Below are 14,303 nucleotides of genomic sequence, written 5' to 3'. Positions count from 1 at the left end.
TCAATTTGAGGTCCTGCAGATCCCAACACTCTCTGAGGAGGACTTCTGTGTCCTCTATTTTTCCAAACACAAAGAAAAAGGGGTTCTTTGCTTCAAGGCCTTCACAATCCATGCCACCCTCAAGGCCCTCTGCTTGTCCTCTTAATTAGTATACAGGAATGTAGGCTCATTCCCCTTTCCTGTGAACACCACTGTGTTTAGCAGACCCACTGTACAGTGGAATACATTATTCACAGTGGAATCCATCCACCAACTTAAACCCAAAGTCCAGAAATCATATGAGGCAGACATCTTCATCTTTGATGATTAATTCTCCTACAGGACAACTGGAATCTTGGACATATTTCAGCTAAAATGCCACTCATTATTAATCTATGAGGTAACCAAACACTTGAGTATCCCATTTCAATCAACACACAATGAGTCGGTGTTAGGCCAACCATTATTCTAATTATGACAAAATGGATACATCATTTGTTGGTATACGAGGTCTGTTAGAAAACTATCCGACCTTTTTATTTTTTGCAAAAACCATATGGATTTGAATCACGTGTGATTGCTTGAACCTTCGTGCGCATGCGTGAGTTTTTTCACGCCTGTCGGTTGTGTCATTTGCCTGTGAGCACGCTTTGTGGGAGGAGTGGTCCAACCCCCTCCGTGGATTTTCATTGTCAGGAAAATGGCTGAGTGACTGCCGCTTTGCTGCATCAAATTTTTTTCAGAAACTGTGAGAGACAGCCAGGTGGAAACATTCGGAAAATTCAGATGGCTTTCGGTGAAGATCTTATGGGCATCATACAGATTAAGGAGCATTACAACTGGATTAAAAACGGCCCACAGTGGCTGAGGCCGCGCCGCGCTTCGAGCGGCCATCGACAGGATGAAACGACCAGATCATTTCCAAAGTGAAGGCTGTGTTGATCCGGGATGTCATCTGACTACCAGAGAAATGGCAAGAGAGGTGGACATAGCACTTTTTCGGCACATTACACTGTTACAGGAGATTTTGTAATGAAAGACGTGTGGCGGAATTTGCACGTCAGGATGGAGCCGCGTAATGGCGCACAACAAAAAGCACCTCCGTGTTGGAAGTCTCACGGGACATGCCCAGCTCTTCCACCATTTGGAAGATTCAGATGGCTTTGGGTGGCTTTTCAGTCGAGTGAGTATCCGAGAAATTGTCGAAGAGCTGGGCATGTCACATGCTCTGTGAGACCAACACGGAGGTGCTTTCGTTCCGCACCATTAGCGGCTCCGTGGCGAATTCCTCCGCTCCTGTTTTCATGACAAAATCTCCTTTAACAGTGGAATGTGCCGGAAAAGTGCTATGTCCACCTTTTCTGCCATTTCTCTGGTAGTCAGATGATGTCCTGGATCAACACAGCATTCAGTTTGGAAATGATCTGGTTGTTTCAGCCTGTCGAACGACGCTTGGAGCACGGTGCCCTCCGCCATTGTGCGCCGTCTTTAAACCGGCTGTAACACTCCTTAATCTGTGTGATACCCATAAAATCATCCCTGAAAGCCATCTGAATTTTCCAAATGGTGTCCACCTGGCTGTCTCTCACAGTTTCTGGAAAAATTTGATGCAGCGCTGCTCCTGCCGTTCAGACATTTTCCTCACAATGAAAATCCGACGAGGGGGGAGGACCAGTGCTCACTCAAAGCCTGCTCACAGATGAATGACACAACCGACAGGCGTGAAAAAACTCACGCATGCGCATGAAGGTTCAAGCTTGGCTGATGCAATCACACATGATTCAAATCCATAAGGTTATTGCAAAAAATAAAAAGGTCGGATACTTTTCTAACAGACCTCGTAAAGATGGTGCTGTTATGGACGGCTGCCTGCCAGAGTGCTCTTCATTATTGTGTCTTTTAAAGGACATGTTGCACCGAAATCATAACAATTAAGATTTAGGCTGTTAATGACCATCTGATGATCCATCGGGATTACTTTGTGCACTTCCATGACCGGTTTCACAGTATACGGCATTCAGCAGTTTGTGGATGGTAAAACAAGAGATAATAAGACAACTGACCTGCTATATGCTAATGTTAAGGAAACATACAGTTCCACAGCCTCTCCTTGCTCAGCAAAGCAGAACAAAACCTGTTCTATTTCATGCCAAGCTACAATCCTGTAGTTCAACGGCAACCTGTGATCACCAGAGTGGTAGGGAGGCGGTCAGAGTGGGCTGAAGACAGTCTTTGTGGATGTTTTGAGATGACCGACTGTGGTGTCCTCTGTGATGCTCAGGGGGATGCACATGGAAAGCATTACAGACTGCATAACAAATTATATCAACTTCTGTACAGACAATATCATCCCAACCAAGACTATGCACCGTTACCCCATTAACAAAACAGGGGTGACCAAGGACATCAAAGTGACACTAAACAAGACAAGAAGAAAGCTGCATTCAGGAGTGGAGACAGAGAGGAGCTGAAGAGGGTACAGACTGAATTGAGTAACAATATCACACAGGGGAAGGACAGTTATAGGAGGAAGCTGGAGAGCAAAATTAAGCAGAACAACTTGAGGGAGGTGTGGAAGGGGATGAGAAGATTTGGAAGATTCAGACGGCTTTCGGTGGCTTTTCAGTCGTGTGACTATCCGAGAAATTGTGGAAGAGGTGGGCATGTCACAACATGTCCTGTGAGACTTCAACACGAAGGCACTTTTGCTCTGCCATCAGCTTCCTGCCAAAGCCATCGGCATAAATTTCGCTGCAACTCTTTTCATGACCAAATGTTCTGTCACAGTGGAATGTGCTGAAAAAGTGCTGATGTCCACCTCTTCCACAATTTCTCGGATAGTCACATGACGGTCCTGGATCACCACAGTGTTCACTTTGGAAATGATCTGGTCATTTCAGCATGTTGATGGCCGCCCAGCGCGTGACTCGCTCTCCACCATTGTGCGGACATTTTTAAACCGGTTGTACCACTCCTTAATCTGTGTGATGCCCAGAGGATCGTCACCGAAAGCCGTCTGAATAATCCGAATGGTTTCCACCTGGCTGTCGCCCAGTTTCTGGCAAAATTTTCCTCTTTTGTCCGAAGGACACGATGTCCATGATTTCCAAAAACAATTTGAAATGTGGACTCATCAGACCACAGCAAAATTTTCCACTTTGCGTTTGTCCAATTCAAATGAGCTCGGGCCCAGAGAAGGCGGCGGAGTTTCTGGATGTTGTTGATGTATTGCTTTCGTTTTGCATGGTAGAGTTTTAACTTGCACTTGTAGATGTAGCGACGAACTGTGTTAACTGACAATGGTTTTCTGAAGTGTTCCTGAGCACACGCGGTAAGATCCTTTACTCAGTGATGTTGGTTTTTAATGCAGTGCCACCTGAGGGTTCAATGGTCACGGGCATTCAGTGTTGGTTTTCGGCCTTGCCGCTTACATGTAGAAAGTTCTCCAGATTCTCTGAATCTTCTGATTATATTATGGACTGTAGATGATGAAATCCCTAAATTCCTTGCAATTGAACATTGAGAAATGTTGTTCTAAATTGTTGGACTATTTTTTCACGCAGTTCACAGAAAATGCACGGATGCCTCACTTCCATGTGACTCAGAGCTGCTCCAAGCAGGTGGCCTGCAGCAGCAGTTAATTTCGCTGGCCTGACCTCTGGTCACTGCCTGTGTGAGGGAGGGAGGGATGTTTTTATTTCATTTTATTTCATCTCATCCATATCTGCTGGTCCAGTGCATAAAGTCACCCTGCGCGTGTGTCCTGCCCGTCTTGTGGATGGTGCACCAAAGCACAGACACCGCGTCATGTGGAATAGAGCTCACGTGGGTCACGTGACAGTCAGATTGCCCGCTGCGTGTTCTGATCTGACGGTCCGTTTCAACCTAGGGGTAGCCTGTCAATGGGTTGCAGCGTGCGTGCGCTCACTCGCTCACTGCAGCCTGTTGCCACTGCGATATATGTTTTTTATGTCCACATAAGGACAGCAAGCAGACACACGTGCATCACAGTGGGCAGTTGTTTCATGTCTGTCCAAACACAGTACCTGTTGTCCAGCTGGGATGTCCACATCCACAGATCTCCACAGCTGCTTCTGTCCGCGGCCACACCTCCTGTCAAATTAGCGCACACACCAAAACCACCCTCACGGGGAACTTAGACAAATTTCACTGCCAGCACAACAATGATTGTCTGCAGAGTGTTGTCATGTTAATGCTGCAAATGGCTACACATTTTCGAAGTGCCATGTGAGCAGTGTTAGATGTTCATGCATGTCACCTGGAATTTGGCCAGCAGCTGCCACTGGTGTATGGAAATAGTGTACGGGTGAACGAAGTGTTCGAGGCAGGGATGATTTTACACATTTTGCACACAATTACTGCTTCATGCGCACATCATGCACCCTTCGACCAAACTTCGCACTATGTGTGAAGGTGCCCTTATGCACAATTTGTCAAATCACAGTCACAGAAGCCTGTAACATCTTCTGGGTTGTCTGGGTGTCTTGGTGGCTTTTCTCATGGACCCTTCACACAGGAAGTTGGGCAAATGAGGCTGAAACCAGCCGAAAAAAGGCCAAAAACCCCCTGAAAATTCCAGCCACTGTCGGACAACCCTGTACGGATGCCATATGATCCCGCAGAGCATGCTGACACGTGCATTGCAGCGGCATGTTGAGATTTAACGTTCTTCATGGCATGATGTGTGTTCTCCAGCTGTGAGTAGCGATGACACAGTGGTCAGCTGCAACATGTTGACGGGCTCGCCGTTGACATCCCCACCTATGCTGCCCAGAGCAGCAAAGTGCTCAAATGAATGGGGTCACGGCTCCAGGATGTGGGGCAAATGAGCTGTCCACACTGTCTGTCAGGCAGGCTGTCAGTCAGGCTGTCACATGATGGACGGCCCGTGTGGACACTGCGATCATATGTCATGTGAGGAGCAGCAGGCTAGTGACCTGTTTTCTTTTTTAACCATGTCATGAGATGCAATGCTGAAATACAAATTGTCTTACAATTTGTACATGTTCAATAAAGCCCCTCTATCAATCAATCACAAACAATATTTACCTTTTTAGAGCAGACGTTGTGCAAATCAAGAAATATTTGTCGATCACCCTCTGTGCATTTGCAGGTATTAATGAGACAATTTTAACTCCATAGGATGTTAGCTTTGAGTTAGCGGACGTTAGCATGCGCACTGATTTCTGCAAAATGTCTTGTAAATGACTTCAGAGGTGGTATTCGGTTCCTTGGGGCAACTGTTTGTTGTGATTTGGCGCTATATAAGAAAAAAGTTGATTGATTGATTGATTGATAATATATGAGAATCATGTATATAACACAAAACAAAATGATTGTGGAGAGACCAGCCACTGATGTTACATTGCAGCTCTACTCTGATTGGCTGTCATGCCTGCCGCTCAAAGACAAAACTGAACAGATTTAAACAGAATGTGAATTTTTAACCTCCTAAAATACCTCTTAAAATAGGTAAAGGTTAGCCATCTTGGAAATTGTCCAAGGTCTGTGTCCCAAGAATGTTCCCTGTCAATTTGAAGACCCTGGCAGTAATAGGACTGGACCTGAGCAAAGACAGACGGATGCACGGACAGACAAAAAGCCTTCACAATACTCGATGGCCATATTTGATGGCCTCGGGTGAAAATTAGATAACAAACTAAGAGGAAGATTGCATGAATACTCAGTTGCAACTCAGCTGTGTTTGTGCCATAGGTCACAATCGCTGTGGGTCTTGTTGATGTAGTTCTTCCATGCATAATTTATATTTTGATTTGTTCTTTCATTGTTAACATTCCAAAAGTTAATAAATATTAATAATATTTTTCTTTCAAAAGTCACAAGACATTCGTATGAATTACATAAAAGGAAAAATCACTTCCCTACCCATTTGCCTGGGGGTCATATGCATGCTGAGGGCCTGATGTACAATGAATGTTCCTTAAAAATGGTTTGTTTGCTATTTCACGGGAGGACCCAGTGTATGGCTTTTCCCATACACTGGTACACAGTTTGTGGTACACAGTTAACAAATACAATATCAGTACCTTTCTTAACCGTTATTACAAAATCCAAGAATGACAGAATATGTTTTTTTTTTTAAATAATAGACAATTACAAATATCTGGATCTGATTAGTAAGGAGAAGACACCCACATGGACCTGGTTCCTATAGCCTATAAGTCATTGACGTTAGCAATATGCAGTAAAAATCCAAAACGGCAGCACACACTATTACTATTATTCATCTTCAGCAATTTGCAATTAGTATCTCTGCATTCTTGCACTCCAAAATTATTATTTAGTCACTTCAATCATGAGCCTTTTAATCACAAGTCATGAAAGTTGCAATTAGTTTTGAAGGTTTAATTTTTAGAAATCCGAGATGGCCACCATAACAACCTTTGAAAAATAAATATTAGCATTGTTTTTTGGATTCCGGATTTCATAAGCTTTCTATAAGCAAAACGACACCATTAGTTGCTAACCAACAGCTAAGCGTGGATTCAGAATGGGTCACCATTAACAGATAAGCGATAGCGGCTAACTGGCTAACTAGTCTTAAAAAACTAACATCCAATGATATAAATTCACGTCAATCAAGCGGATAGCCTCTCAGGCAGAAACAAAGTGTCCGCTTGATGATTTACAACTTTAGAATACATTAAGCAGTTAGATTTGGTACGACAACGGTTAGCCAATGCAGCCAATGGGGAACGCCGGCGATCTGCATGGGCCTTAGCCCTCGTCCGGACCTGCAACAGGGCAGAACGGGCGGTCCGCCACACCCGGTGGCACCTCCGCAGGTGGGCCTGGACCGAGGGGACCCCGACCTCTCCCTCCACAAGTGGAAACAATGGGGGCTGATACCCCAAACACGCCTCAAAAGGGGAGAGGCCGGTAGCAGATGAGACTTGGCTATTGTGGGCATACTCGATCCAGGCCAGATGTTCACTCCAAGCTGCTGGATGCGCGGAGGTTACGCAGCGGAGGGCCTGTTCCAACTCCTGGTTCGCCCGCTCTGCCTGGCCGTTCGTCTGTGGGTGATACCCGGACGAGAGACTCACGGTGGCCCACAGTTCCTTACAAAAACTCCTCCAGACCTGCGAGGAGAACTGGGGACCACGATCCGAAACGATGTCCGATGGTATCCCATGCAGACGCACGACGTGGTGGACCAGGAGGTCTGCTGTCTCCTGGGCCGTCGGGAGCTTCGGGAGGGCCACGAAGTGGGCCGCCTTGGAGAACCGGTCCACTATCGTGAGGATGACGGTGTTGCCCTGGGACGGCGGGAGGCCCGTGACGAAGTCCAGGCCGATGTGAGACCAGGGGCGATGAGGCACAGGCAGGGGCTGGAGGAGGCCCCTGCTCTTATGATGATCCGCCTTGCCCCTAGCACAGGTGGTACAGGCCTGGACATAGTCCCGGACGTCGGCTTCCAGTGACGGCCACCAGAAGCGCTGCTGGACCACTGCCACGGTCCTACGCACTCCGGGATGACAGGAGAGCTTGGATCCGTGGCAGAAGTCCAAGACGGCAGCCCTGGCTTCTGGTGGGACGTAGAATCTGTTCTTAGGACCGTTCCCCAGGTCCGGGTTCCTTGCCAGGGCCTCCCGGACGGTCTTCTCCACGTCCCATGTGAGGGTGGCCACGACAGTGGACTCGGGAACGATGGTCTCAATGGAGTCTGACAACTCGGCCTTGGCTTCCTCTTCGTGCACCCGGGACAGTGCGTCGGATCGTTGGTTCCTAGTCCCGGGATGGTAGGTGATCCGGAAGTCAAAGCGTCCGAAGAACAGGGACCAGCGGGCTTGCCTGGGGTTCAGCTGCTTGGCGGTCCGGATGTACTCCAGGTTCCGATGGTCCGTGAAAACCGTGAAAGGCACCGTAGCTCCCTCCAACAGGTGTCTCCACTCTTCAAGAGCCTTCTTCACCGCGAGGAGTTCCCGATTGCCCACGTCATAGTTACGTTCAGCGGGGGTCAACCTGAGGGAAAAGTAGGCATATGGATGGAGAACCTTGTTGGACTCCCCGCTCTGTGACAGAACGGCTCCTATCCCTGAGTCAGAGGCGTCCACCTCCACTATGAACTGGCGAGTAGGATCAGGCTGCACCAGAACTGGTGCAGACGAAAACCGGCGTTTCAACTCCCTAAACGCGGCTTCGCACCGATCCGACCAGGTGAAGGGGACTTTAGTGGAGGTCAGGGCAGTCAGGGGGCTAACAACCTGACTGTAACCTTTAATGAACCTCCGGTAGAAATTTGCAAAGCCGAGGAACTGTTGTAGCTTCCTACGGCTTGTTGGTTGGGGCCAATCTCTCACCACCGCAACCTTGGCCGGATCCGGGGCGACGGAGTTGGAGGAGATGATGAACCCCAGGAAGGACAAAGAAGTGCGGTGGAACTCACACTTCTCGCCCTTCACAAACAACCGGTTTTCTAGTAACCGTTGCAGGACCTGACGTACATGTTGGACATGAGTCTCAGGGTCCGGAGAAAAGATGAGTATATCATCCAGATATACGAAGACAAACCGGTGCAGGAAGTCCCGCAAGACGTCATTAACCAATGCTTGGAACGTCGCGGGGGCATTAGTGAGGCCGAACGGCATGACCAGGTACTCAAAATGACCTAACGGGGTGTTAAATGCCGTCTTCCATTCGTCTCCCTTCCGGATCCGAACCAGGTGGTACGCATTCCTAAGATCTAGTTTGGTGAACATTTTGGCTCCATGCAGGGGCGTGAACACCGTATCCAACAGGGGCAACGGGTATCGATTGCGAACCGTAATCTCGTTCAGCCCTCTGTAGTCAATGCATGGACGGAGTCCGCCGTCTTTTTTACCCACAAAAAAGAAACCCGCACCCATCGGGGAGGTGGAGTTCCGAATCAACCCGGCGGCTAAGGAGTCCCGGATGTAGGTCTCCATCGATTCGCGTTCCGGACGTGAGAGGTTGTACAATCTACTGGACGGGTACTCAGCGCCCGGAATCAAATCGATGGCACAATCGTACGGTCGGTGCGGGGGAAGAGTGAGTGCCAGATCTTTGCTGAAGACGTCAGCAAGATCGTGGTACACCTCGGGCACCGCCGTCAGATTGGGGGGGACTTTGACCTCCTCTTTAGCTGTGAATCCGGGTGGAACCGAGGATCCAAGACACTCCCGGTGGCAGGTTTCGCTCCACTGCGTCACCACCCCAGACGGCCAATCAATCCGGGGATTGTGCTTCACCATCCATGGAAATCCCAGAATCACTCGGGAGGTAGAAGGTGTCACAAAAAACACGATCTCCTCCCTGTGATTCCCAGACACAACCAAGGTCACGGGCTGTGTCTGATGTGTAATTAACGGGAGTAGAGTGCCATCTAGTGCTCGCACCTTCAATGGTGAAGGCAGAGCCACCAGAGGAAGCCCTACTTCCCTGGCCCATTTGCTATCCAGCAGATTCCCTTCTGACCCCGTGTCTACCAGTGCTGGGGCGTGAAGGGTTAAATCCCCACTCAGGATTGTTACGGGATTCGTGCTGATTTATGGGTTTTCCCCGTGTACATATTATGGCCCACCCTTAACCCAGTTCCTAAGGATGGGCGTTGGAGTTTGATCGTTTGGGGCAGTCTTTTAACCTGTGCTCACAAGAGCCACAGAAAAAACACTCCCCGCGGGCCAGCCTCCTTTGTCTGATATTTGATTTTAATTTGGCCCTCCTCGTGTCCATAGCTTCGTCAGCAGGGGGAGCTATTGCCACACGGAGCCCTCTGGCAGTGGAACGTGGGGAAGACGACACCCTTTCGGACCCGGAGGAAAGAGGGACGGCTTGAGCCCGACCACGCCCCCCGGCCTGCTCCCGACGGTGTTCATTCAACCGGTTGTCTAAGCGTATAACCAAATTGATAAGCCCGTCGAAATCTTGCGGTTCCTCCTTAGCCAGCAGATGCTCCTTCAGGACCGGGGACAGTCCGTTTACGAAGACGGCGCGGAGCGCAACATTATTCCAGCCAGACCTCGCAGCCGCGATGCGGAAGTCGACTGCATAATCAGCTGCGCTTCGGCGCCCCTGTCTCATTGACAGCAGCATGCTCGAGGCGGTCTCGCCTCTGTTGGGATGATCAAACACCTGTTTGAATTCCCGTACAAACCCAGCGTATGACGTCAGGAGCCACGAATTCTGTTCCCAAAGTGCCGTAGCCCAGGCGCGTGCCTCACCTCGAAGCAAATTAATCACATAAGCCACCCGGCTGGCATCTGATGCATACATAACTGGACGCTGTGCAAAAACGAGCGAACACTGCATTAAGAAGTCTGCGCACGTTTTGACACAGCCTCCGTACGGATCTGGAGGGCTTATGTAAGCTTCAGGGGACGGTGGGGGGGTTTGTTAAATGGCCAGTGGAACGTCTGTCTGTGGCCCAGAGCCAGCAGGACGAGTCACTGCAGCAGCGCTCGAGTCGCGCGCTTCCACTCTGGCGGTGAGAGCCTCCACCCTCCGATTGAGGACTACATTCTGCTCGGCTACCAGATTTAACTGAGCGGTGAAAGCGGTAAGGATTTGCTGCAGATCACTTACCACGCCTCCTGCTGACGCCTGTGTTGGGTATTTTCTCCTCCAAACATTTTTAAATCCTTTAACAAGACAAACAGAGTCAAGAAACACCAGTGAGACAGAAAGTCAAATTTTACGCGCGGAGTGCAGTCAGGCTGTACACCAAGGCTACACTAAAGTCTGGCCTGCGCTCCGCTCTTTTTATTAGTGAATCCCTCATCACATAAACAAAAACTTGTCCTAAGGGTGGGGGAATGACGCAAGACAAGTTTCTTCCCGTAACATAAACACACACGTCAATAAGTGCAGCTGTAAGCAAAAACAGTTTCTTTCTTTTACTCTTATCGTCGAAGGTCAGCACATCTCGTTCGTCTGTTGCAGTTATCAGCTGTTCTGCATCTGCCTGGAACACTAAGCATCACATCACAATCAGTCAAAATTCAACCTTCAGTTCTTTTACTCCCAGTCGTTAGCGGCTACGAAAACAAGTTGTATAATAATAATAATAAGTACATCCAGCTCTTCATTCCCAGTTCAGATTGACCCCAGCATGCTAAAACAAGGTTGAATAACACGTACATTCTCAGGGTTAGTGCAAACAGCACAACACCGTTCTCATAAGAAAGAAGACGAAGGTACAAATGTTTAACAGTGATAACATATATATATATATATATATATATATATATATAAAATCCTTAACATTTCCCACCTGTTTATCGCCTGTTAAACATATAGTAGGCATCACCCAGCTTAGTTAGTTAGTTTATTAACTTAGTTTATTCTGTCCACGTTTTTATTAATTGAACACCACCAACAGATGGAAGATTCGAATCCAGCTGCTATTTGATCAACCAGTTTATACTCGTCAGGCACTCCTCTGGGGACTCCTATTGCGTCAATATATGTTGGATTTCCTACTCCTTTCCAATCTCTTTTTACTCTATGTCTGGCTATGCCTTTCTGCCAATCCTCAGGAATAAGAGAGGCTGCATATGTCGTAACGTCTTCAGGGGTCATGGGTATGGCTTCAACTGGTAACAATAATGATATTAATGCACAATAACCTGACACATTTCGTGGCAGTCTGTCAAAGATTCTGTTATCCCCACACCACCACCATACGTCACTCCTCCCGACAGGTTTGAATGTGGGAGTACTATGGACCACATTCTTACACCAGGCGGTGTGGTTTAAGCTACCCAAAGTCTTACTTGTCCCTGTCAAGTGTACACATGTATGGTTAGCATGCCCAACTTTGCTTGAGAATAAAGGTTTAATCTTAGTCAATTTGGTCACTGGATAGATCTTGTCCCACTTAGAACAATTGTTGTTTGCCGCAATGTATGTCTGTGTCATAGCAGTCAGTAGACAGTCTTTGGGTAATGCTGCCGGTATTACCTGTAATATAGGTCTGGGTCCCATACATACAACACAGTCCTTCTTTGCTGCTAGTCCTGCTTGTTCTGCCATTAAAAGCCAATTGTTATTTTGTCCACTAATTCCTGTAGTTACTAGGAACCAGTCATCTGCCTTCATGTCTTTTGTGCCTTGTACGGACACCCCCTTTGCTTGTATGGGCACCCCCTTTGCTTGTATGGACACCCCCTTTGACGTACTTAATTCGGTCAATATTGGTTGCTGTACTCTATCTGTTTCACAGAGGAAAAAATGGAAATGGAATGGAAATCTTTTCCTTGTTTGTATACCCAAAGGAGGAACAACCAACAGTCTCCCTCTATATCAGGTGGGAATATGGTTCCTTTTTCTGTGGTATTCACCACTATAGACAGCTTATCATCTGTTTGATACATTTTGAGAATTTGACTCTGGTACTTAGCCCACTCGGTTTGTGCCCATCTTGGTGTCCATCTACTCCATTCATCGGCTACCAACGTTTCCCATCTCCTATCTTGTTGATCGTTGGTCATATACCATGAGAAACTATTTCCGTAATTAGTCCCTCTGTCACCATCCGGCATTCCATGGGTAAGAGCACTATATGGTACAGAGATGATCACAGAAGTATTTCTAGGAATGCAGGCTTGTACACCAAATCGGTACGCATTATTCCCATCACAGCTATGTACTGTGGCATTTATTATCGGACTGGGGTCTTCGTTACTTCTTTTTGGTCTCTGCAATCTGCGGATGTGATCCTTATTATCATGTCCCGTGCTCATGGCTTTTAATAATAATCCCAATTCAAAAAAGAAAAGTAGCATAACAAGGACAGTCCGTGTGGTCCAGAAACCCTCGTTCTTTTTATTTTTTTCTTTCGCCATTTCTGCACACTACAGCACACCTATGTTCAGAACAGTGGCTTCTTAATGTCTTCTGCTAGCTTTCGTGTCTAACCTGGATCTTAACACCAAGCTCACACACTATTACTAGTCTTGTCCTACTGTTCTTACTGTTTGTCTGTGTCTGCAGAAATGACTTTCTTACAGTGAGTTAAATGAATCCATGTACTTCTTTCCCCAATTTTCAAAGCTGTGGGTGTTGTGAGTAGTACTTGATAGGGCCCTTCCCATTTAGGTGAATGCCAGTGTTTTCTCTTGATGCTTCTTATCAACACCCAGTCTCCAGGTACCACTTTAGGGTCCTCCTGTGGAGAAATGGGATCATCAGTGTTTGGAACTCTCCCTCGTTGTCCTTCTAACATTTTTCTCATGTAATCCGCCAAATTGGCTTCCTCAGGTACATCCCAAATTTGTCCATAATATGGCAATCGATATTTTCTGCCAAACAATGTTTCATACGGTGTCAACCCCATGGTACTAGTTATGTTTATATACATTTTTACCAAATCTACACAATGCGTCCATGGTCTGCCTGTTTCCTCCATTGTCTTTCTAAGTCTGTTTTTTACTGTTCCATTCATCCTTTCCACTAATCCGGCGCTTTGTGAATGATAAGCACAATGATTTTTGAGATTAACCTGTAGCGCTTCTCCTACGTATTGCACTATTGTATTAACAAAATGCGCTCCATTATCTGAATAGACTGTTTCTGGTATTCCAAATCGTGGGATGATGTCTTTGCATAATGCTTTAGCCACTGTAAGTGAATCTGCATGTTTTGTAGGGAACAGTTCTACCCATTTTGAGAAGGCATCAATTATGACTAAACAAAATTCCTTCCCTTCATGTTTACTCAGCTGTATATAATCCATATGAATCACTTGAAAGGGATATTGTGGTGTTGGAAATTTACCTCTTTGGGGTCTCAAATTGCCTTGTGAGTTGTGTTTTGCACATATCATGCATGCTCTACAATGCTGTTTTGCATATGCATCGAACCCATAAAGACAAAAAATAGATTGCAATTGCGATATCATACCCCCTGATGAGACATGTGTCACGCCATGGCTCATAATAGCTGCCCATTTAAACATATTTTTTGGCAATATGGGTTTCTTTTGTGGTCATACGTACAAGTCATTTGCATACGTAGCTCCTTTAGCTATCCACATTTGTTTTTCTCTGTCAGTTGCCTGCTGTTGCATGTCAGCAAGCAGTGTATGACCTAAATGCAAATCTGGAGTAGTTTCCTGTACAACAAAAATAGAAGAAGCTGCTGCTGCCTCTTTTGCTGCTCTGTCAGCAAAATCATTTCCTTTTGAAATACTGTCAGAGCCCTTGGTGTGAGCCGCACATTTGCATATAGCAATTTGTTTAGGCAATTTCACAGCCTTCAGTAGTGCAGTTAGGAGTGTGGCATGAGTCACTGGCTTTCCAGATGATGTCACCATTCCACGC

Source organism: Thalassophryne amazonica, chromosome 1 (assembly GCF_902500255.1).
Source record: "Thalassophryne amazonica chromosome 1, fThaAma1.1, whole genome shotgun sequence".
NCBI lineage: Eukaryota > Metazoa > Chordata > Actinopteri > Batrachoidiformes > Batrachoididae > Thalassophryne > Thalassophryne amazonica.
The sequence above is the reverse complement of the archived record's forward strand: the minus strand, read 5'-3'. Positions refer to the sequence as shown.